Raw genomic sequence first — 23,538 nt, 5'->3', positions numbered from 1 at the left:
CACCTGCTTGGCAGGAGATGTTTGGAATTTGGCGCTTCCAGGTCCATTTCCCATTTGTCTATCAGTTTAAATGTGGGAATGGCTGGATCTTTTGGGAGTTGGCGGAACATGGCTTCGCTGATGAAGCTCTTACCTTTGTTCACACACACTCGAGCGAGAACAGAGTCCTTCCCATCATTTACCTGAACAGGGATGAACAACTGCTCTCCAATTTGCTGAATATCAGCCAGGCTCTGAGCTGATTTCACATCTTTCTGGACTATAGGAGTGGGAGTTTCTGATTGTGGATTAGTATAGAATTTCAGAGTGTTTCCTTCCAGCGTGGAATGCCACTTTAGACTGGAAGGAAGGTTGATTTTCAGAAATAGAGAGGACCCTCCATCACCAGTCTGTTGTCCTACTGCTATTACTGTCACGTCTGGAATTTGGCTATTCTGGAAGTGGAATTCTACTTGGTCAGATTTTTGTTCAACCATGTGGCAGGTGCCGTTTAAACTAACATGGTTGACACTCTGTTTTAATTTTATTGGTCGGCTAGTCTGGGTCCATAGGACCTTGTTTACGCAATCTATTAGGGGTGACAACCTTCTCAGGAGGTCATTCCCTAGTAAACAAGGGGTGCCCTCTGGAGTCACAACTATGACTGGGTGTTTCAACTTGTGTCGCCCAATTTTAATGTCCAAGTCTGCCGTCCCCTCAACGGGAATTTCCTTCCCGTCAAAGTTCTGGAGTTGTCCAGGAAGTGAGGTGAGAGGAATTTGGTAATTCCCTCCCCTTCCTGCATTCAGTTCATCAAAGGCCCTTCTGGACAGAAGGGTAGCTTGAGATCCCGTGTCCACCAGCGCTGAAATCGTACCCTGCCCCTGTACTTGTACCGGGGCATAATATCTTCCCTCCTTCTCCTCAAGGGAGCACAGATAATGCACATTTTTGGACAACTGTTGTGCTAACTTTCTGGTTTTGGACTTCGCTAGCGAAGAGATTTGGGCAGAATTCTGTGGAGAGCCTTGGGAATCTGAAAGAAAAAGTTGGCAACTGGAGATCAGAGCCATTGTGGGTTCCCCTGGCTCCGGTTCTGGGCCGCCCCCCCCTTTTTGGAGGCAGTCATCAGGATGGGTTTGAACCAGGGGATTTTGGTATTGTGGGTTCTGGGATCAGATGATGGGCGGCGGTAGCTCAGTCTCCATATCTCCCTAGTCTGGATTGGAATCCCTTCGGACCCATTTTTCTTTGGGAGGAGTTCCCCCCTCTCTGAAGGAGAAGATCCTTTTCCCAGGATCCTCTGAGGATCCCTCTCCCTCAAATTGGAAGATCTGTACCTCCTCCTCAAACTGAGTCTGTTTGGGTCTTTTGTTTCTCCTACCCCCCCTCTGCCCCTTAGGAGGCAGACTTTCAGGGGCAAGAGATTTTGTTTCCGGTTCCTGGGTTTCCAGGGGCTGTTTACAAGTGAGGAAGGAAGCTTCCTCCAAGGCTTTACACCCCCCTTCCCTTTGTGCCTCCTCCCTGGGAACCGGTGAGTTATCGGGGTGCTGCCCCCGTCATTGTTCTGGGGCACCAGGACCAGAGTTGGGTGCGTTCTGCGCCGGCATGCTGATCTGAGGGTTCTGCTGAGCCCTCAGTATGTGACCCAGATCCTGCGCCATGTTTTGAACCTGGCGCTCTAACTGGGAAACCCGCTCAGGCTGATACGGGGCCCTGTTTTCTCCCCTGGGCTGATCCCGGGCAGGGTAGCTATCCCTTCTTTGGTAGTACCCCTGGTTGGGAAGATTTGGATACCCCTCCACCCTTGGCCTCCCCTCTCCCGGATTCGGTTGTCTGGGCTCAGGGAATTGGGGAAAGAAGGGTGGAGGATTTTGGGGCTGGAAGTTGGGTGGATACCTGGGGAAGAAGTTCTGCCCAGGGTTTGGTGAGTTTCTGCCCTCCTGTGAGAAGTTGGGAGGGAAGTTCTCTGGGTTAGGTGCTTGGCTGGATCCCCCCCCCTTGGGCTGGAGGAGTCCACACATAACCCAGGATGGGTCTGTTTCCCTTGTAACGGGGGCTTACATAATCAGGAGAGCGAGGGACCCCATTTGTGGGGCTGCCTCCTTGGCTCCCTGTCTGTGACTGGCCCGAGGACCTTCTGGGCCTAGCATTATTAGGTGCAGGTAGGTTTTTAGGCCCCCCCATCTCCAACTCTAAAACGGAGGTGACCTTTACCTCTGCCACCTTGGCAGCAGCAGGGGTGTTGTTGGCTTTGGGGTTTTTGGGCGCATTATTTTTATTTTCTATTGGCTTCTGCACCTCATAGATCCGGGTCGCCTGTTCAATGACCCAGTCTAAAGATCTTTTCTCGTGAAAATTCCTCACGAGCTGGGTCATTATGTATTTGGGCAAGGCATGGAAAAACGTATTAATAAATTCTCTGCTATCCGTGCGCACCCTTCTTGTGGTCTGTGCAAAAGCACGCTTTAACTCCTGCACAAATTCTTTTGGGGCCTGATCCTCCCCACATTGTAAATTGTAGGCTGCCTTGCGAGCCTCTTGAGGATTTCTATGAGTAGAAAAATGTTTCAAGAAGGCCGCCTCATAGGTGGACCATCTTAAATGATTTTGGTCCTCCAGCCCCGCAAAGAAACTGGAGTATTCCGGGGAGAAGGTCCACTTTACATATTGAATACAGCTTTGGCTGTCCTTCAAATGGAAAGTCTCCATCATTTGCTCAAACAACTCTAAGTGCTCCCAAACAGAATACTTGGCGTTCTTATGATAAGGTGTGATGACGCTCCTGATTGCCTTAATCTGCTTTAAGGGGTCCTTAAGCAAGGCCCTTTTTGTCTTATTGGCCCTTTTGGTCCGGGTAACCCTGGTCCATTCATCTTCTGACTCAGAGGCACTGCTCCCAGAGGTTCCCGTCTGTTCTTCCAGGTTTTCCCGGATTCTGCGAGCCTGGGAATGGCTGGCAGAATGTGGGGACCTGGTCTCCTGTGTCCTGTACCACTCAGAGGAGTCTTCAGATCACTCCTTGCTGCCAGGATTTGATGGGTACCCCCCCCACTGACCTAACTGGGCAGAGGTTTTCAGGATGCCCTTAATGGGCCTACTCTCCTGGGGTTCCCCATTAAATTGCACTGTGCTTGGGTGCCCATACCCGGATGCCCGCCCCTCCATTCCTGGGTGGTACTGGCCTATGAGCCCCATGCTTCTGGCTGGATAGTAATCTGCCATCCCTGTGGCCCTGTGCTCATGTGCGCCAGCGGACATGGGGGCGGCAGAGTCCAGGGACTGAGAGAGAAAAAGGCCTCTGGTACTAGGGCTCCTGGGGTTATGCTCAGGAGTTTCTCTTTCCCAGCGAACCTCATCTCTATCCGCCCCTGCTCCCTGTTTCAATGCAAGAGCCTGCGCCTTCAGTTCCTCAGTTAAGGCCTTACTAGACTCTATCAGTCTCTCCTGCATCGCTACCTGTTGTTGGAGTCTATCATTGTGCTCGCAGAGAGCCTCATTCTCTCTCTGTGCCTCCTGATTGGTCCTGGAGCACTGGGCCGGTCTTTGCTGCAGGAGGCTTACCTCCTGAGCTGTGTCCCTATTGGCCTGCTCCTTTCTTGCCAGAGCATCCTCCACCCTCCTGGTGTGTTCTAACAAGTTCTGGTGTTCTTTTTGGAGGTCACCCAGCCCCTGGAGGGCCAAGTGATTTTCTTCTGTTTTTCTTTTTTAAATGGCAGACTTCCTGGCCTAAGGCGTCTCTTTCCTGACTAAGAGCCTGCATTTGTGCCGCCAGGTCGTCCCTCTGCCTTTGAAAGGCACCAGCTTTCTGGCATTCTTCATCAAACTCTGCCTGGGTATCCAGGTCTTTCAAAATCAGCTTGTTGCTCTCTGCCTTCACTCTATCTAGATGACTTTGCAGGGTGGCTACCTGCTCCGTGCATGCCCTGTTAAAGTCTAATTGTTGCTCCAGCTTTTTCTGGCTCTGCAGTAAGGAGTCCAAACGGTCTTGGTGCTCCTTCTGCAGGGCCAGAAATCTAGTATCCTGGTCAGCCTTTTCCTGTTGCAGTATATCCATGTCCTCTTTTATTTTAATGATATACTGCCTACTATCATTTTCTGACTCCTGGCTCCTCTGCAGCCTCTGCTCAGAAGAGTCCAGATCAGATTGGGCCTTCTGTAATGCCAGCAGTTGCCTACTCGCCAGATCTTGGCCTTCAGCACATTTGTCCTGCATGGCTCCCATATGTAAATATAAATATGCCGCTACCCTGGCAATCTTGTTGTGCTCATCCTTGGCCTTAGAGGACATATATAGTTCACTCAGGGCCACATGTAAGGGACCCTGGTCTCTCCATTTATCTGACCCTGTTTCCGTGATCTGGGGTGTGGTTGCTTGCAACCAGACCGTCTGGTCCTGATGAGTCCACTCACCTCTCACAAATAGCTTATGTAAGAAGTGCTCTCTGGCTATTTTCATATCTACCAAGGTCGTCATTCTGGAATTTGAGTTCCTTCCTGATTTACAGAAGTTTGTATTTTATTTTTGCAAAACAGACCTTTTGCTTAGAGCGTTCCTTTGAGGAGTGCTTTACAGCGTAACACAGCGTTGTGATCCGACCGGATATGTGTATCTGGTCAGCTGGCACACTGTATTAATCTGCACAAGTGATAGATCTAATCCGGAATCCCCGGCTACGAGCCCCCAATCTGTAAGGGGATTCAATTCAACACTACAGCTAAGTCAACACCTAGTCTAGAATACTGAATGAAAACCCTTATTGATATATCTTTATGTCCAGTTCATGCGTTCTGGATGACTACCCCTATATAACACCCCTCTCTTGGAATCCCCCTGACCCCACTGAGCCAAGAAGTAGTTCTGTTTTGCAAGTTTAAAAGGTTTATTTGATAATTTAAACAATAGATATATATATCACACTTTATAATAATTAATAATTGGATATCACACTTAATCAGAGCAGTAATCAATAATGGATAGCCTGCACTAGCACACTTGTGAATAGGAACAGAAGAATAAGGTGGTAGAGAATACTTTATATAAGTTCAGATGGATGTAATGTTGAAAATGCAATACAGAAAATACTGAATATGATTTCAACAAAACAATGTAATCACTTTTCTCTGGCAATTCACCCCCCCCTTTTATGCAATGCAAGGAAATGGAAGGAAAGCACACAGTTCTCAGAAATGCAATCAAATGTAATTCAGTTCACCCCAGCAAGCTTAGACTACAGAAGTTTGAAACACAGGCCCAAAATGCTTTTATATGTGCTGGCAATGAAGTGAAAAATATGCTAACATGCTTTTAATTCCCTCTAGAGGTTCAGGGTGAGTGGTGTCAAGTTAATATTAGTCCAGGCTCACTCTAGCAATGATTCAGGGATGGTTCTTAAGAGGCAAACAAACTTTTAGCAAGGAAAGCAAGGAAGCTGCTGTTTTGACACGTGGAGGAATTTGCAAATCGCGGTAAAATTCGCGAGTGCGTTTTTCGTGATTGCGGCATATTTATAGAGAATAGGAATGCGGTTCTAGGTTCGTTGAAAAGCCAAGATTCCCAGCTTTCAGAGGAAAGTTACTGCAAGTCTCTAAGACAAACGGTCACGGAGATATGAGCGATATGGTAAAGGTCGTTTTTCAGATTTTAAATTTTAAAAGTTCAAAGTGACAAGTTACAGATAGCAACTACAAATGACAGGTGACAGCTTTGCAAATGACAGGTGACAGTTAGGAGACAGTTCTGGTTAGATTAAAATAGATTGAATTATATTATTTTAACTAAGAGATTGGTTCTGCACAGTTCTGCTAGGTACTCACAATATATTTAGAAATAGAATGGGCCTCGCCACGGATCTGGTCAGGTTTTCTTCACTCGCCACGGACGGTCTCTGCGCACAGCGGTCTGGGTCAGCTCTCTGGTTCTGCGAACAGCGGTCTGGGTCAGCTCTGCTCTGCTGGTCTGGTCTGGGTCTCTGGTTGTGATCAGGTCTGTGTGTCCGGATACAGCAGTCTCCGGTTCAGCTGGTCTCTCTCTGGATACAACACTGCTCTCTGGCAAATGGCAAGAGTTCTTGCAAAGAATTCAAACAGCTCGCCTGGCTGTGATAATGGCAATGATTTGAGGCCTGCTAAAGAGGGATTTAGCTTGTAGTTGACCTCTCTGCTACAAATTCTGAAGTAAAGTCTTGGTCTCTGAAGGTGGATAGATTGAAGTCTCTATGTTGGCTCTCTGGAGGTTGATGGAGGTAAAGTATGGATTTTCCCGGCAGAGCGTCCCGCAGCAGATGGAATAGAATCTGTCCTGACTGTCTGCTTTTATGTGTTTTGAAAGTGGGTGTGTGTGCAGCATCACTAGCCAGCCCCTCTCTCAACTGGCCATTGGCCCAATTCTCCCCTCTCCCATGATTGGGGAAGGAACTGTGAGTCAGAGTGATGCTGTAGGTTTTATGGGTCAGAGGATCCTCCCCTGGTCAGTTTGCCCACAAAATCTATATTTGATCAAAATGCACACTTCATAGATACACAGTGGTTTGAAATTACATGCATCCATCATGCATTTACTGATGGTAGCCCCTGTTCAAACTCTGCTCTTCCTGGGGGCTTGCATTCAGAAATGGCAATATTTTGTGCTTTTTAGTGGTTTTGCAACATCAGATTTTTCTCCAGATTTGTACACATGTACACGGCCTGTTCATACATACTCCAGTAAATTAACATGTCTCTAGCTTAAACACAGAGTCTGTAGTATACATAAATAGCAGGGTTTTGCCCCAGAACATCACACAAATTGGAGTTTGGGCTTGAATTGAAGGTACATTTTTTAGGTTAAGGCTCTCAAAGTTATACATTTCTGTCATTTGATTACAAAGAGTTATCAGTGTTTCTGTAAAATATATATTTTGCTTTCAATTCAGTTCTCAGAGTGTTGGAGTCCGCCTCCAAGACTTGGGTGGGTCAGTCACATGTGTCTTCTGGCAGGCAGGCCTTTGTTGACAGGAAACAGTCAAAATCAACATATCCTATTCAATTGCAAGAGCCTATTGTGTGGTCTCCAGGAGGCTCCCAGCCAGTCTGCCTTCTATCAATCAAGAGGTCATGTGAGATTCTAACTCCTGGTGTGAATCTCTGGAGGTGAGAGGGTTTCCCAGGCTTCAGGCCTCTGGGAACAGCAGGTGGCTAATTTTTAATTAAAATGCAGCCTTTGAAGTCAGCTGAGTCAAATCCCTTTGCCAGCAACTGCACTCAGTTCTACTGTCAGAGTTTAGACCGCTAGTGCCGCCTTGAGGATTTTGTTGGTACTGCATGCAATTTGGGATCTTTCTTGGATTAATGCATTCTAAACAGGAATGGTTCTTACATGGTAGTAAATAATCCTTGCTTAACATTGTTTTGATGGGGCTCCTTACAGTAAAATGGTTATGTGGAACCCCACAAAAGGGTTGAATCTTTAAAGTGGTCCAATGAGCCACGATTTCAGCAACTTTTTGACATCAGTAACAGTGGATTTTGTTAACAAAGATCTTTCTTTACACTGGTGGTTGGCAAGTTAGGTAACCATTTTGGTGTGCGCACAAACTGCGTGGTTCTCCTGGATTCTGGCGCACTTGTGGGCTTTTTGGCCATCTTGGATTTTGTAAGCCCACAGCACCAAATGTTGCAGCATGATAGCTCAAAGTGGGTCAGGACACCCAACAAATCGATATTGGATCAAAGTTGCCTGATTTTTAATGCAGCAAAGGAAGACCTGCTACATTCGCTCTTCATTTTGCCCTGTTTATGTGAATCCCTGTTAGTATTTCTTAATCCAAATATGTTCATCTTTGAACCTCAGGCAGTGCAAACCAGCCCTTCTTTTTTTATTACAGGCAGAGACACTTGTTTAGAGTGTGGACATAGTTATTATTTTTAAGAGTTTGCTTGAGAATTAGAGATACCCTGAAAAAATGAATTGTTTGTTAAATCTTGTGCTTATTTGATTCTAATGAATTAGTTGGAAATGTCTTTGTATTTAATTCTATGTTGCAATGTTTTTTTTCAGGTTTTTAGGCAATGCTTTCGGTGTTTCTTCTTTAGGGGGATTGCATGGTAATTTTATTGTATTTGGCCCACTTTGCTTGGCCAATGCTTATTCGCAGCCGGAGAATGGCAGTCAGCCAATCAGGTGGCTGGAAGAGCAGGCGAGAATACAGAATGCCCGCACGCTGTTCCAGTCGCTCAAGGTGCTTCCCCGGTTAGCGCTTTTTTCCCATTTTTGTTTTTTTCCCGAACTTTAGAAAACCCCAATTCCCCTTACCTCCACCCCAACTTACCTGTGGGACCAGAGCATTGTGCTCCGGTCCCCGATGCTTCTCCCATCTGGCCACCATTAAAATAGAAAAGGGACTGTGTCCCTTTTCGTATGACTGGGACATTTTGAACATATTTTCCATGTTGACATTTTCTTCCTCCCAAGGGAGATGGGCTCGCGCTGAGGAAATTCCATGGTGCGAATAGCTTTCATGCACCGGCTAGGAGGCGGACATGGGCTTTAATGGCCCGCAGCTTAAAGCTGAGGTCCTTGGTTCGCCCATGCCTACCAACGCTCGGACTGGTGGGCTGTTAAAGCTCATGTCCGTCCCGCAGCCAGGACATGAAAGCTATGTCCCCCGTTTCTCTCTTTGGCCCTCTTGGCTTGGACAATACTTAATCTTAGCTTGTTAACTCTCTGTCCCCTTTATCATCTTGTATACTCCCTTTTCCTTTCACAACCTCCTTTGATGTTGCATTGTTTCCTGCTTCCTTCTTCTCCAGAGGCAACCTCTCCCTGCCTTTGATGTTCAGCACTTTCTTCTCTACCCTCTGATCTCTAACTTCCTTTGTCCGTTCTAAAATACTAATCTGTCCCTGGCACATCTTTATAGCTTCTCCCACCTCTTTGTATCTCTTTTTTTCTCTTTTCTCTCCCTCCAACCATAGCAACCTGACCCTCACAGTCTCTCCTGTTTCCTTCTACATTTTTCCCTTCTGCAGGAACAACCTTTCCTATGAAATCGCTTATTCCACCTTCTTCTACTGGATCAGCTCTGAATAAGCACATATGTACTCTAACCTCTCCTCGCCCTGACTGAAGCAACAAGGCCTTCTATTTACTGCCCAGACAAGGCTTCTGCGGTCTGATTTGCCTGGATGGCCAGTGGTTAGCTGACGACATACGCTTCGGCAAGTGGATTTGCATTTCAGCACTCCAGGGGAGTAGGGGTGGCTTTAAACAGCCAGCTGCCATTCTAGAATCATGTGGTGGGTCTACAGCTGGTGTTAAGTGAGAAATCGCTCTCCATCTCTGCTCAGTTTGCTGCCTTTTATACAGGCAAATAATGTTAAACGAGAGGGGCGGAGCTGGCTTCTTTCCTTTTCCTTCAGGGGATCGGAAAATGATAAGAGGTGCTGATCCCACACAGGCCTGGGGGGCAGTGGTAGCAACAAACAAGGAGGAAAGGGCACCCTAATGGAGGGGAAATGGGAGTTCGGTGGAGGGTGACTATAATGATGTCAATGGGCATCACGACGGGCGTGAATGGAGATGGCAGATGCCAATTCTCAGCTTGCTCCGAATGCAGACTTTCATTGCCAGGTAAAGACGCGGTCTGAGCAACCAGATTGGTTGCTACAACTACTAATTGAGGGTGCTAATTGAAATGAAACCACTGGTGAGGAAGGTGAAATAACAAGTAGATGTCATGTATATCAACTTCAGGCTATAATCAGTGTTAGATATATGAAACTATGTGTACACGCATTTCTCAGTCTGTTCTCCAAGATATCATTTGCTTTGGTTGTGAAAGTGATTTGGACTTGAGTTCACCGGGACACGAACTGTATAATCGAGCAGTCTGATACAGAATGGAGAAGTAAACAAAACAACAGCGGTTTGCAGGCAGTTTCATTTTATGCAGTGTTAGGCTATTCAGCAATCATACTAATTGCTTTCACGTTATGCCTTTTCATTACCCTTTTTTCAAATGCGTTTGATGCATTACCTAGTTTGCTTCAGCCCTCAGTCATAAGGCTTCAATAATAAATGCGTTTCAATGAGTAAACGCCTTTAATTGTCGACAATGGAACTGCATTTAAGTTGTTTCCTTTTTCACTGCTTTGCATTCATTTAAAATACCGTACTGTGTTTTCCAGCTTACTCTACAGTATTTACATTACAAAACAGTGATTGCAATGGATGGCTAAGATTTCCCACAGTGGTAAAAATGAACTTTACTCACAAAGATGTATAAAGCTGTGTGTTACAGAACATATTCATGAAATAGGACAAATAAGTGTTGCTTTTGTACTTTAGAAAGTTACTGTGGTGGCAGTCGGGGAGGCACCTTGCCCAGCTGTCTCCCCACCCTCCCTGCCCAAACACACCAAAGAGTTTATGCATCCACAAAAACTGGACACAAATAATTGGACTCGTAGGCAAGAAAGACACTACAACCTTAGCTTGGGTTTAAAATAGGCCACAATAAGCCAATTATTATTAAATGTAAGAGGGTCATTACTGAGGGGAAATCCCCACACCCCCCAGAAAAGTGCACCTGCTTCCACCTTCCATTTTCTGCCAACATGGCGGACCCCTTAAAGTGCACACAAGCTTCTGGGGGTCGTCATCCTTCCCACTGGGCCTACCTGAGGTTCTGTTTGTTGATTAATTTGTTCGGCTTGCTCACAAGGTCCTCTACGTGTCTCAATGAGAACACCTTGGCAGGTGGCACAGTAAGAGTTGGCAGAGACCGGATACTAGGTTGTTTGACCTCCGAGCTCTGGGGTTACTCCTTGTGCATACCCTGGTAGCCATTTAACTCAGAGCCTTATGACCCAGGAAAAGTTGGTGTCAGCGGGCACCACATATGGTTCCTTCCCACTCCTCTCTGGTTAAGACAAGTGAGTGAGCACATGCCTGAGCACTTGCTCGCACTTGCACGATCTAAATGATACAAAGCCTAGTAAGATTGTTTGTCTTGTCCTCCCTCTGTCTTCCTTCCCTCCCTTGTCGTGTCACACCTAGAAACACTTGTGTACAGGAGCGTTCTAAATGACATATATTATATCATATCATCTAAGGAAGGCGGGTGGGAAAAGAACCTTCCTTTGCCATGCACTGCTGCCAAGCAGACCTCAACGGTGTGCAGCACCTCTATTTAGAGCAACCTGCCACTGACCAATGATGTCACGCACCAGGCCATCTTCTGCGTCCTGAAGCATTTTTGAGTGGAGAACCTGGAGCCCAGCCATCTGCTGCTCCTTTGCTTTACAAATTCCTCCCAGGAAGACTAGGAAGATTCCCGTGGCAGGGTGGCATTGTGCACAATATCCTCCTTATATAACTTCACCTTGGTCACTTATGGGCCAAATGTTGGGGATGCGCCTCTTCACACATATGTCAAGGGCATAACATGCCTTTTTATCTCAACTTGTGGTGGCATCGCAGGAACGCCACTAGGCATTAAGTGGGATGCACTATGAAGTGGCTTAGTGCAGCTAAACCCGTTGTTTTGGCTTTACCTATGCAATCACTATAAGCGAAACCTTTATTTTGATACCCTGGCAGATGCTTTGGCCATGGAGAAAGCAGACATGGTACCTTGGCTTCCTACAACAAAAGGACTCTTCTCCTCTCACTCACATACAACATATTATCAATTCAAACATGAACCGGCCCCTTGCTTTAGCGGTTCTGCAGATGTTAGTAGTAATACTTGTAAAACAGAAATGTTTGACAAGCCTTTTATGCATAAAGCCAAGAAACAAATATGATGAAGCATCCGCGTGGCATGATGAAGGATTCCACCATGATGATGATGATGTTGTGTATGGCTCAATAGAACACACTGCACTATGCCCTATCAGTCTGAGCTTCTTTGAAATTGACAATGAATGTGAACTAGAAAAGTATTAGACACAGATTGAAAACAAAGGCACAGGAAAACGTTTGGGCAGCTGCCTCTTTCTGCGGTGTCTGGGCATGGAGTGCTGCCTCTATGCGCAATCTGTTGTGGAGAAGATGATACAATGGTTGTTCCTCTGCCCTCGTTGCTCATGCCAGAGTGGCCACTGGGGCAAGCTAGTTTGATTGATTGTTTGTTCATTTATTATGCGCTTCTACACAAGTGTTTCAAAGCGCAACCATGCATGGGAGGGGAAGACATAGGGAGGACAAGACAAACGATCTTACTAGACAAGGTACACTCAGATCATGCAGGTGAACAGAGCAGGAAGTGCATGGGGGGGGTGGGTAGAAACAACCCAGTGCGCCCAGTCCCGTCAGAACATTGGTTTAGTGCAGAGAGGTACCACTCTCATAGGTTGTAACCGAAATGCGGTAGTGCTGCAGCAAGTGCAAGGCCTGGCGGCAAGTGTAGGAGACTGAGGAGGAAGGCTTGGGACCTGTACGGCTCTGAAGGTTCCCCAGGCAGCCAGTCAGCGAGACTGAGCAGAAGTATAGGACAGAGAGCAAGAGGGCAGAAAGAGTTGGTTAGCAGGGGAGAGGGAGAGAGAAGGCGGTGGCGAATAGGAAAGTCTTGAGGAGTTTCAAGAACTTAAGGAGATCTGGCTCAAGATAGAAAGAGGCAGGAAGGCTTTTCCCGAAGGAGGCTGATATAGAATATATGATATTGAATGCTTACCTTGGGATTCCATGCTCAGCGAGTGCTGGATTCCTGTTTATTGGTGGTGGGTGTTCCATCTTCCATGGGAAACCGTTGAGGTTTGCTGATGGATGAGTCCTGCTGATTAAACATCTTTAACCTCCACCAGTGTCCTTCAATCTGTACAGTGGCGATGAGGATCGCTGTCAGCAAACCCTGTGCCAACCCACACATGAACGGAAGAGGAAACAGAGCCAAAAAGTCCAGTAGGAATGCAGCGGCAGGGGAACTACAGCTGCCGAGAAGTGCCTGTGTGCGGTGACCCGGGACCAGCAGCAGACGAGAGACAGCTGCAGCGGCTGCTGGCGCTCCCCTGTGAAGATTTAGGGTTGAGCGCCAGCAGCAAGGCAAGGCGAACCAAGACGGACCACTGCCAAGCACTCCCCTTGCAGTTGTTGGGGTCGAGCAAGGACCGTAAGCAGTGCTTGACAAACGCGGTCATAGGAAGCGTGGGAGGGGACAGCACGGAGTTAAGCGAGAACTTACCCTCCCGTAATCAATTAAAGTAGAGACTAGACCTGTGGGCGGGGCCCCCACAAAGCGACGTTGCATACACACATTACAGAGGACGGCGCAGCCAGGAACCAGGCAATGCGACATTACAAACGCTTCCAATACGAAGGACAGCACAGGCAGGATCAATATGCCAGGCAGAGCGTTGCCGTTGCCTAGCAACCAGAGCTAGGAGGCACTGCAAACAGAAACTACAGAAAGAGACGCAGAGCGGCAAAGTGCTCACTCCACAGTAAAATATCCATTAGGGAGACTGTGTGCTTGTAGAGTAACATTGCAAAAAATAATATACTGGGCCCTTCAGCACCAATAGCTACATGTGCAGTATTCTAAAATAAACTCCAGTCCCAAGTAAAATAAAAACATGCAGCAAAATAATGTGCGCCCCCCGCCAGCCTTTCTTCCCAGCTCTGGGGAGCCCCCCATTTCTTGGGATTTGTGGGTGGACACATTAAAAGTCTATCTGAGGGCAGCAGGGTTCGCCAGACTAAGCGATGATGATGAATAGGCAGCCCTTTTAAAATGTTTTGGAACTGAAGGCCTAAGGGTTTTTAGGCATCTGCCAGGGCAAGTTGTACACGCCCCACATTATGGTGATGGGGATGGAGCAGTGTTGGCCTATGAGGCTGTCTTGGGAAAACTGGAATCACGATTTGGGAAAAGAACAAATGAGGTATTTGAAAGATATCATATCTTTTCGAGGGCTCAAGCTCCAGGAGAAAGTATCGATACGTACATAACAGCATTAGGATTTCTCATTGCATCTTGCAAGTTCACCAGGATGCCAGATGAGTATATCCGTGACCAAATAATGATGCGGACCAGTGATTCTAGGATAAGGGCGAGACTTTGGATTGAACGGGATCCTCCCCTGGACAAAGTAATAGAAATTGCAAGAGCCATAGAGGAGTCAAAGAAGAGTGTCCAAGAAATGACTGACAAAAGTGAGACTTTACACACCATAGTGACCAGAAAAGGACCTGATGGTCAAAAGGGAAGGGTCAAGGACAATAGAGGGACGTTTGCCCAAAGAGAAGCATGTAGTCTGCTCAAAGGAGTGTCCTGCCATCCAATGCAGAAAGCAGGAAGTGTAAGGGGAGAGGGCTTTTTGCCTGAGTGTGTAGAAGTGCCAACCAGAACAGACAGACCGTCAAGCTAGTGGAGCCGGAAGAGGAAAATGTGTCTGTTGTGGGTTATGTGAGCGATAGCACTCCTGAGCTGTGGAATGAGGGAGTTTCTAAAAGGGTGTTATTGAGTGTGGGTACGGGCCACCATCATTTCTCCTGAGTTATACACGTCAAGTTACCATAAGGAGGTGGATAACTTATTGCCGTCTGACATCAACCGCTGTGCATGTGGCCGTGTTCCAATAAAGGTGTTGGGATATGAATGGGCCATAATTGGGTTTGGGGGGTGTTCCAAATTGTATGTGGCCCACAAGGGAGACTCAGTGGTGGGGTGGGATGAGCCGGCTGCTCTCGAGATAGAGATCCGGCCAGGAAAGCCTGTTCCCAATTTGACTGTGAGTATGGGTACCCAGTCAAGGAATGATAACTGCGGAATATCTGAAAGAGGCCTTTCCTGATGTATTCTCCGCAAACCTAGGAATGTTGAAGTGATTTTCCCATAAGATTGTACTCAAGAGGGGTGCAGTGCCATGTGTGCACAAAGTGAGGAGAGTACCCATGTTGGCTCGAGAAGGACTCAAGAATTAATTAGTGAAACTTCAGGAGGCCGGAATAATAGAAGAACTGGAATGTTCAGAATGGCTGGCTCCCGCAGTGTTGGATCACAAAGTGGACGGCGGAATGAGAATGTGTGTGGACTTAAGGGACCTTAATGCCAACATATCGATGAACAGACATCCTTTGCCCAACGTAAATGAATTGTTAGCACTGGTGGGAAAGACCACGTGTTTCTCCACTTTCGATATATCCTCAGCGTACCACCAAATAGACTTCCATGTAGAGTCACGTCCTTTAACATCATTCGTAACCCTTTCTGTTGCTTTGTATTTTTGTCGAATGCTATTCGGTTTGGTGTCGGCATCAGCACTCTTCCAGAGGCTTATGCAAAGGTTATTTGGGGGAATGTCGGGTGTCGAATACTTTCAGGATCATATCCTAGTATGGGGAAGAGACCGTAATGAGCATGATGGAAGGGTATTGAAGGTGATGGAGTTGTTGAAGGAACGTGGCATGACGGTGAAGTGGGCCAAGTGCCATGTCAGAGTGCCTAGTGTGACCTATTTGGGGCATACCTTGGATGAGACTGGTATTCATCCTAGGGATGGTCGGGTAAAGGTGTTGAAGGAAGCACCTGCCCCCATCAACAAGGAATAGCTCAGGTCCTTTATGGGTCTAACACAGTACTATGGTCGCTTTGGTCGCTTTATTTCTTCCTGTGCTGAAAAAACATTTAGTATGAGAGCCTTATTAAAGAAAGGTGTCTGTTTTGTATGGTCTGAAAATTGTCAGGATGAATTTGAAGGGTTGAAGGAGGAAGATGATTGTGCCCCATCATTGGTTTAGTTTTCACTGAAAAGTAAGACAGCATTGAGCGTTGATGCCAGCGAAGTAGGCATCGGGGCAGTGCTTGAGCAGTGGAATGATGGAGGTTATAGCCCTATAGCATTTGCTTCAAGAGTATTGAGAGATGCTGAGCAGAGATATGCAGTGATTGAAAGAGAAGCATTGGCTGCAGTTTGGGCTTCAAAACATTTTAGGACCTTTTTATGGGTTGTCCCGTACATCTTACGGACTGACCATAAGCCCCTCGTGCATTTCTTAACTAACAAGGGTTTGTCTAATGCTTCTCCCAGAATATCTAGATGGATGGTAGCCATGCAGAATTTAAACTTTAAGGTGGAGTATATTCCGGGAACCAAGAATGCTGTGGCTGACTGTCTTTCTCGCCTTCCTAGTCCGGTCAGCGGACTGAAGGGCTACCAAGTGAATGTGGAGGAGTGCACCATGATTGCAAGTATAATTCCTGATATTGATAAGGAGGAGTGGGATAAGGAAAGCTCTGCTGACCCTACTCTGATGAAAATTAGAGCTGCACCTAGGAATGGTGGCATGGATAAGGATTTGAACAGTAATTATGGTCATGTGTGGGACGAATTGTCAGAAGGCCCATGGGTTATTATCAGAGGTCAGAGGATGGTGCCTCCCGTGTCTCTAAGGAGCAGTCTGGTTGGTTTGGCTCATGAAGAACATTTGGGGAGGTCTTTAATGAAAAGAAGGTTGAGAGATTCCTACTGGTGGCCTAAAATGGACAGTGATGTGGAGGTGGAAGTGAAAGAATGTGTGGCGTGTGCCATCAGTGACAAGAGTAAGGCGCCTAAACCACAACCGGTGTGTCCGGTAGAGGTACCCGGGGAAGTATGGGCGAAAGTTGCTATTGATGTCATGGGTCCCATGGACATTTTAGGTGGTGGCCTTAGATTTAGTGTCATTCTTGTAGATTATACCTCGAGGTGGGTAGAGGCAACCGTTTTCGAGACCGTGGCTGCAGAGAAGGTGGTAGCATTCCTTAAAAAGGTTTTTGATAGAGAGGGTGTACCGGCGGGCATTGTCACAGACAATGGTGTGCAATTTGTGTTGGAACATATGCAAGAGCTCATGAAGAGTATGGGGATACGTCATCATGAGGCTGCTTTGTACAACCCTGCGGCAAACAGGTTGGTTGAAAGAATGAATAGGTTTGTCAAGGGCGCTATTCAATTGGTTGTGGCCAATGGTTTATGTTGGAAGAGTGTTCTGTCAGAGGCCGTATGTGTTGCCAGGGTGTTCACCATTTGAGCTGATGCATGGTAGGAAACCTGGTACCAAGCTAACCTGGTACCAAGCTAAGAGTGCCTGCGTTGTGCGGTGGTGCACATTCTGGTGTAAACATCCAGGAGGTACTGGAGCAGGTTCATTTGAAGCAGGAGATTGTCAGGGAGCGTTATGGACACAGGAAACCTTTGTCTGTGTCGATAGCCTACCATGTGCAAATAAAGAATCCCGACATGTGCACAAGGCTATCAGTGTTTATATGAAACCCCGCCTAGTTGTGAAGGTTGGGCGAGGTTATGTGAAATTGGACGATGGATCCAGGAGAAGTATGAGGCGAGCTGTAGTGGTTGAGAAGGGGTGTGTTAGGAGCCTGTGTGATAGGGCAAGTGAAGGAAACATTCCTGAAATGTTTGTGTGTGGGGGAGAAAGGAGTGTGGACGGGGTCGGCGAGAGTATAAGAGAGCCAGTGAGGGAGCTCATGGGGTGCCGGTGCCTGTGCCCCGGTGTGAGAGAGAGAGAGGTCACAAGTGCCTGTGTGTGGAAGAGAAGGGTCAAGGAGTGGCAATAGCTATCCTGTGAGGGAGAGGAGGATACCAGCCAAGTTCAAGGACTATGTAGTAGGTACTGCTGTAAATTAAAGTGTTATGTTCTGTCAACATGTATGTGAGGAGTGGGTGCGTAGTGTATGTGTGTGTGAGTGAGTGCTGGTGTGTGTTGGAATTCTAGTGGGGGAAGAAGTGTTAAAGTGTAAACTGAGCTGGAATGCTTACCTTGGGATTCCATGCTCAGCGGATGGGTTGTAACCGAAGTGCGGTAGTGCTGCAGCAAGTGTAAGGCCCGGGGGCAAGTGTAGGAGACTGGCGAGGAAGGCTTGGGACCTGTGCAGCTCAGAAGGTACCCCAGGTAGCCAGTCAGCGAGACTGAGCAGAAGTATAGGACAGAGAGCAAGAGAGCAGAACAAGTTGGTTAGCAGGGGAGAGGGAGAGAGAAGGCGGTGGCAAAGAGGAAAGTCTTGAGGAGTTTCAAGAATTTAAGGAGATCTGGCTCAAGATGGAGAGAGGCAGGGAGGCTTTTACAGAAGGAGGCTGTTATAGTGTAAGCTGAGGTGGAATGCTTGCCTTGGGATTCCATGCTCAGCGAGTGCTGGATTCCTGTTTACTTGTGGTGGGTATTCCATATTCCATGGGAAACAGTAGAGGTTTGCTGATGGATGAGTCCTGCTGGGCTCAGGGTTTCTGCTGAAAATAAAACATCTTTAACCTCCACGAGTGTCCTTAAATCTCTACAGAGGCACCTGCAGTGGATAAAGATCTCACCCAAGTCTCTGCTTGGGGAAGCGGCTCACCCACGGTTCACGCCTGACCGCCATACTTGCACTCCAGCCTATCTCTTCTGAAATCAATGGGCCTCTGCCAACGGTCTTTGCCATAGCAGCATTTGTGCTCATGGTTTAGCAAACATGGTGAATTGTACATCAGGGAGTCAGCATGTTTTGTTTCTTTATGGTGATTTGCGATGTTTGTGTCGTGGTGCATTATGAGTTCAAACGGCTTTCAATGCAGGGTGCAGGGTCTTGTCTGCATGACGCCACTGTAAGATCAGCGAATATTGAGTGCTTATGAAAGATCTGCAACAGCTGATTGCTTATTAATTAATTAATGAAAGATCTGCGGCTATTGGGTGCGCATGCACTAATGCATAGAATTAGATATGAGCGGGAAACAGAGGTGCTGCTGATTTGATTTCGGATCAGCATTTTTGTGGAGCATTTGGGGCAGTATCACCGAACGTTTGCAGCCAGTGCTCTATGGGGCATGAGCTGCAAAGACACCTTTAGAGTGCCTGTGTTCACAATAGGCAGTGTCAGTTGTTTGAAGAGCGCATGCTCAGAGTGCTGCTCAAGCTGCATATATTGCAAAATAATATTCTCCGGATTTGGTATTCTGCTAGTTAATGTTGCGATAAATACTAGTTCACAGACAATCTTGCAGCCAGATCTTGTGATGCCAGGCTGCCAGCCATAAACATTGTGTGGTACAGCCAATTCAAACATGCCTACTTTTGAAAATCAAAAACCCTGAGATTTCTGTGGCCCCGTTGTGCGCATGCCTCGCTGCATATAGAAATTCTAAAAACTCTCGCCACACCCTAGGGGTTAAACAAGCACAGACAATTCCAACAGTTTAAGCTTTTCTGTAGGCATGGAGAAGACACTTGCCAGGCCCTGCCATAGTGGTATTAACTGACCATCGATGGTAGTAGCTGCAAAATGGTGTGAGTAACTGGTCATCTAATATCAGTGGCAGGCAAAGGGCTGTTACTATAAAAACAAGCCAACATTGTTGGATTTGCCCAGGCTTGTTTTTAACACTTCAGTTAAGGACACACATGATGCTTATAAATCGAGTGGCTGAAGACAGAGCTGGGTAACACATTGTTATTACATCAGTAACACGTTAACAGCTCCAATTAACTCCCAGAAGACTGCTTTAAAGAAAAAAAACTAGCAGGCACTTCGACTGCACAGTTTGATGGTGAGGCTTGATTAAAGCGAGCTGAAAGATTTCCCATGAGGAGGTGCTTTGGGTGGGAGGGGCAGGAACTGGGTGGGCATGTCCATATGGTTTAGCATGGAAATGGGCAGTCAATGGTGGGCAAATAACCAAACAACACATTTAAGCTTTGTGTCCCTGCTCATATGTCGTTTCTCCCTATCTGTACTGTAAGGCAAGAGTTTCGGCTTATGGGTGTCTATGCCATTTAATAGGCCAAATTAAAAAGGGGGAACATTATGCACACATTCTCTCTCTCTCTCTCTCTCTCTCTCTCTCTCTCTCTCTCTCTCTCTCTCTCTCTCTCTCTCTCTCTCTCTCTCTCTCTCTCTCTCTCATTCCAAATCAACATTTATTATTAGGAATCTGTACAAATAACGCAGCAATTGCAATATATTAGAATCATCTGTAATGTATTTCCTTCTGGCTACATTTTAACTTTCCTGTTCTGTTTAGTTTAAAATCAAAAACAACTGCCCATATGTGTACGTTTTTCTCTTTCACCATTCTCATTGCCGAGGAGACGCTTGCCGACGCTAGCAACAGCGACTCCTGTGAAAGTCGTGCATTGACACACCAGGAGGACAACCTATGCTGATTGATTCCATTTCTCCAGTGTCACGCAAATGACACTCATTACCACTTGAGGGTCCACATACAGTCTTTGGTTTTCTACAGCACAGCAAAATGGCTGTTCGGTTCCTGTATTCAGTATGGACCGGTCTCACCTTGGCTATGGATTAACCCTTGATAGATACCCCGGGACTACTATCATTTCACCACACTTCCTGATGAAGGACTGCTCACCTAGCTGCACTTTACAGCTGTTTTAGGCCGAAACACTGTTGTGTCGACGACTTCACATGAACAGTGTACAGTGTACAGTTCAAACAATGTTGTTATTGTGATCTTTTTATAATATGTTAATGATTGTTGATTTCTGTCTTCATTGCACAACTGCTCCGATAATAATTTTGTGCTGTTGTATGTTTGTACATTGAGATCCTCTTTTCGCGTGGATCATACTCATTTGTATTGGTACTCTATCTCAAGATTATTAAAATATACCATTGTGAAACAATGGATATGTAGTCACATGTATACATTCTGCAATTTGGGAGTAGAGGGACCTCTCACCCTGAAAAATTGTGTTTTGTTCATTCATATGTGTACTGTGTAATTTTTAGATTATTATCTATTCAGGGCAAAAGCAGGACTTAGTTTTCCTCAAAAACTGGTCAAAAGGGCCCAATGAGATAGAATTATTTGCCCAGGATCGCACACTTTAGCTAAGTGGTGACCTGCAAAGTGAGACCAGTCTGCGCAACTTAAACAATTGACCACACATCTATTCAGCTGTGGTTGGTAGGGATATGTGTTGAAGTTTGGCTTTTAAGAATATTCTATGACAACAAAGACTTTAAAAGTGGAGAAATCCTAATAATGCAGCTTGACAAATATATAAATACTTATAAAAATATGCTAAGTAAAAGTAATATCATTATAGCCTCCCCGTCCCCCTTTGGATGGAAGAATACAAGTTTCAGGATGTAATGGAAGCTTAAACATTATCTTTAGGTTTTGCAAATGTACTCTAAACACTCAAAGCCTCATGACAAAGGACACTGTGAAAGGTGTGCCTGCTTATTTGTTAACTCAGCCACCACGGTTATTTATATGTAGTTAAACAACATCATGTTGTGTGAAGAAAATGTTACATTCTGCATCAATGCAACAACTCATTCGTGTGTGTCACAATAACAACACATATTGGAAACGAGAGACAGTACTAATCTTTTTGACTTGAAATAAGGCACACGCGTGGGTATTTATCTGGAGCTTTATTTGGTCTTTCCGATGCACATTCATTTTAATGCACCTATAGCTAATGCACCTCTCGGTTCTCATCATTGACCAATGTGAAGGTAGATTTGGCCTTATGGGGCAGGTAGTATTTTTGGAGAAGGGTGTGTACAGGTGTGGCAGGGTATTAGAAATATCTTTCGCTTGTGAAGGTGTTTATAGGGGGAGACAATGGCCTTGTGTTTGGAGTTTAACGTAGGATTCGTAATTTAGCCTTTCTAGATTATTGTAGATGTATTTGCCCTGGCCTGTGAGCCTGTGGCCGTTTCCCATTGAAACACGCTTTTGTAAATCAGGCCAAATAAATGAAAACTTTAAGATGATCTCTAAACTGCTTGTGTTTATACTTTGCCCTAAACCAAGATCACACTCTCTTACATTGAGAAGCACATCAACTCAAAATAGGTGATTATCAATGAGATCTGCCAGGAAATCCAAGCGGGAGAGTATGCCGGTAGTGGCTTACACCCCTGGGTGCTGTGATCAGCTATAAGAGCACGACACATTGGAATAAAGAGCAGGTCGGCCCCAGAAACAGCTCCACCATGCTGATACAGAGCCACCGATGGATGATGTGTTGGTGGTGTATTGGAGAAAAACAAAACATCACTCAGCAAACAGGAGAACAATCTGGGGGATTCAGTGAAGCAGCCTGGGGGTGGAAATCAGGCAGTGGAAAAAGACACCATACAAACAGGTTGACAAGTTAAAAAGTCTTCTCGATGACTGAGAGGACATCATGAACCTAATAAGGTAGAGAATAATGATGGCAGCACATTTTACAGAAATAATTGGTATAGCTATGACATGAACACATCTTGGGGACATCTTGCATCTGGCAAGACCATTTGCAGTTTAAAAAAAATCTCTGGGTACCCAGGAGCCTCATTTGAAGGCAGCTAGTGGCATTTTTAGTGATTCCATGCTGGCATCATGGTTATTACCAGAAAAACTAGCACCATCTAAGTCAGTGCAGGATTCTGGCAGTGGGGCAACATATCGGACTTTGGGACTTCCATGAGGCCCCTTGTGCTCGGGCCCCACCAACTGCTTATATGCTTATCACCAGGGAGGCATAACCTAGTGCTCTGTGCAATTTCCTACCCTACATTGGCACTCATGCACTCTATTAAGCAGATTTTTAAACTCCAATGGATATTATTAAAGGCTATTTTGCAACCTGCAATTTAACTAGTGACTTGGGATGATAGAACACTATCTTATGGAGTGGGTGGAGTATGATATGATATGATATGATAGTTTATTTGTATTGCGCTCATACACAGGTGTTTTAGAGCGCGACCAGGCAAAGGGAACGGGAGCAGGGGAGAAAAACAAAAACAAACGATCTTACTAGGCCCAGTGACATTGAGAACGTGCAAGTGCATCGGAAAGGGAGAGGGGGAAAGTGCAAGGGAAAAGGGAGAAGGGGGGAGGAGAAGTGCAAAGTATAGGAGAAACAAGAATAATAATAAGTTAGTGGATAAATAAGTGAATAAATGCAGGAGTAGCGGCTTATTCTCAGGGATTGTCATTGCCCGTTATTAGAGAGGTTTGCATTCACTGAAGATAATGAACATTTATGCTTTTATTGTCTCAGCGCATATATTTATCCAGGACATAAAATGTAGTCAGTTGTTTATTTATCAACTAAATTCTTGTGTGATATAACCAGATGACATGATATGTTTTGGATAAATGATCTGTACATTCTTATATTTTTATTATATTGTTAATACTTGATATAATGGTATGGTTATCTTATCGAAATAAAATATTGACAAGTATTGTGCACACCTTTCTGAGCTTGAGGCCGTAAACCATCGGCAGCACCGATGATGAAAGAAGTACCTGTATGCTGCCCATGATGCACCAGAACTGAGGCAAAGTTACTGATACCACCTGCACAACATCACTATGGCATCACATGCCCCAAAATTCACTAGAAAATGAAGGTTACCCTATGCAGGTGTGGGCAAGCACGAGTAGGGCTCAGAAAACACACAGCTGAGAGAGACAATGGAAGAAATGCATGGTAAGCAAGAGAAACAGACACAGGACCATGCCAAAAAGAGACAAAGGAAGACCACAAACTTGTAGTAGGGTGGAATATGTGTTCTCAATCACATCTAGCGTGACCTGAACACAGCTGATGTGCCGGGCATGTATGAAACT

This window comes from Ambystoma mexicanum, chromosome 7q (genome assembly GCF_040938575.1).
Source record: "Ambystoma mexicanum isolate Mex_15411 chromosome 7q, UKY_AmexF1_1, whole genome shotgun sequence".
In the NCBI taxonomy this organism is placed as follows: Eukaryota; Metazoa; Chordata; class Amphibia; order Caudata; family Ambystomatidae; genus Ambystoma; species Ambystoma mexicanum.
Note: the sequence above shows the minus strand (reverse complement) of the source record.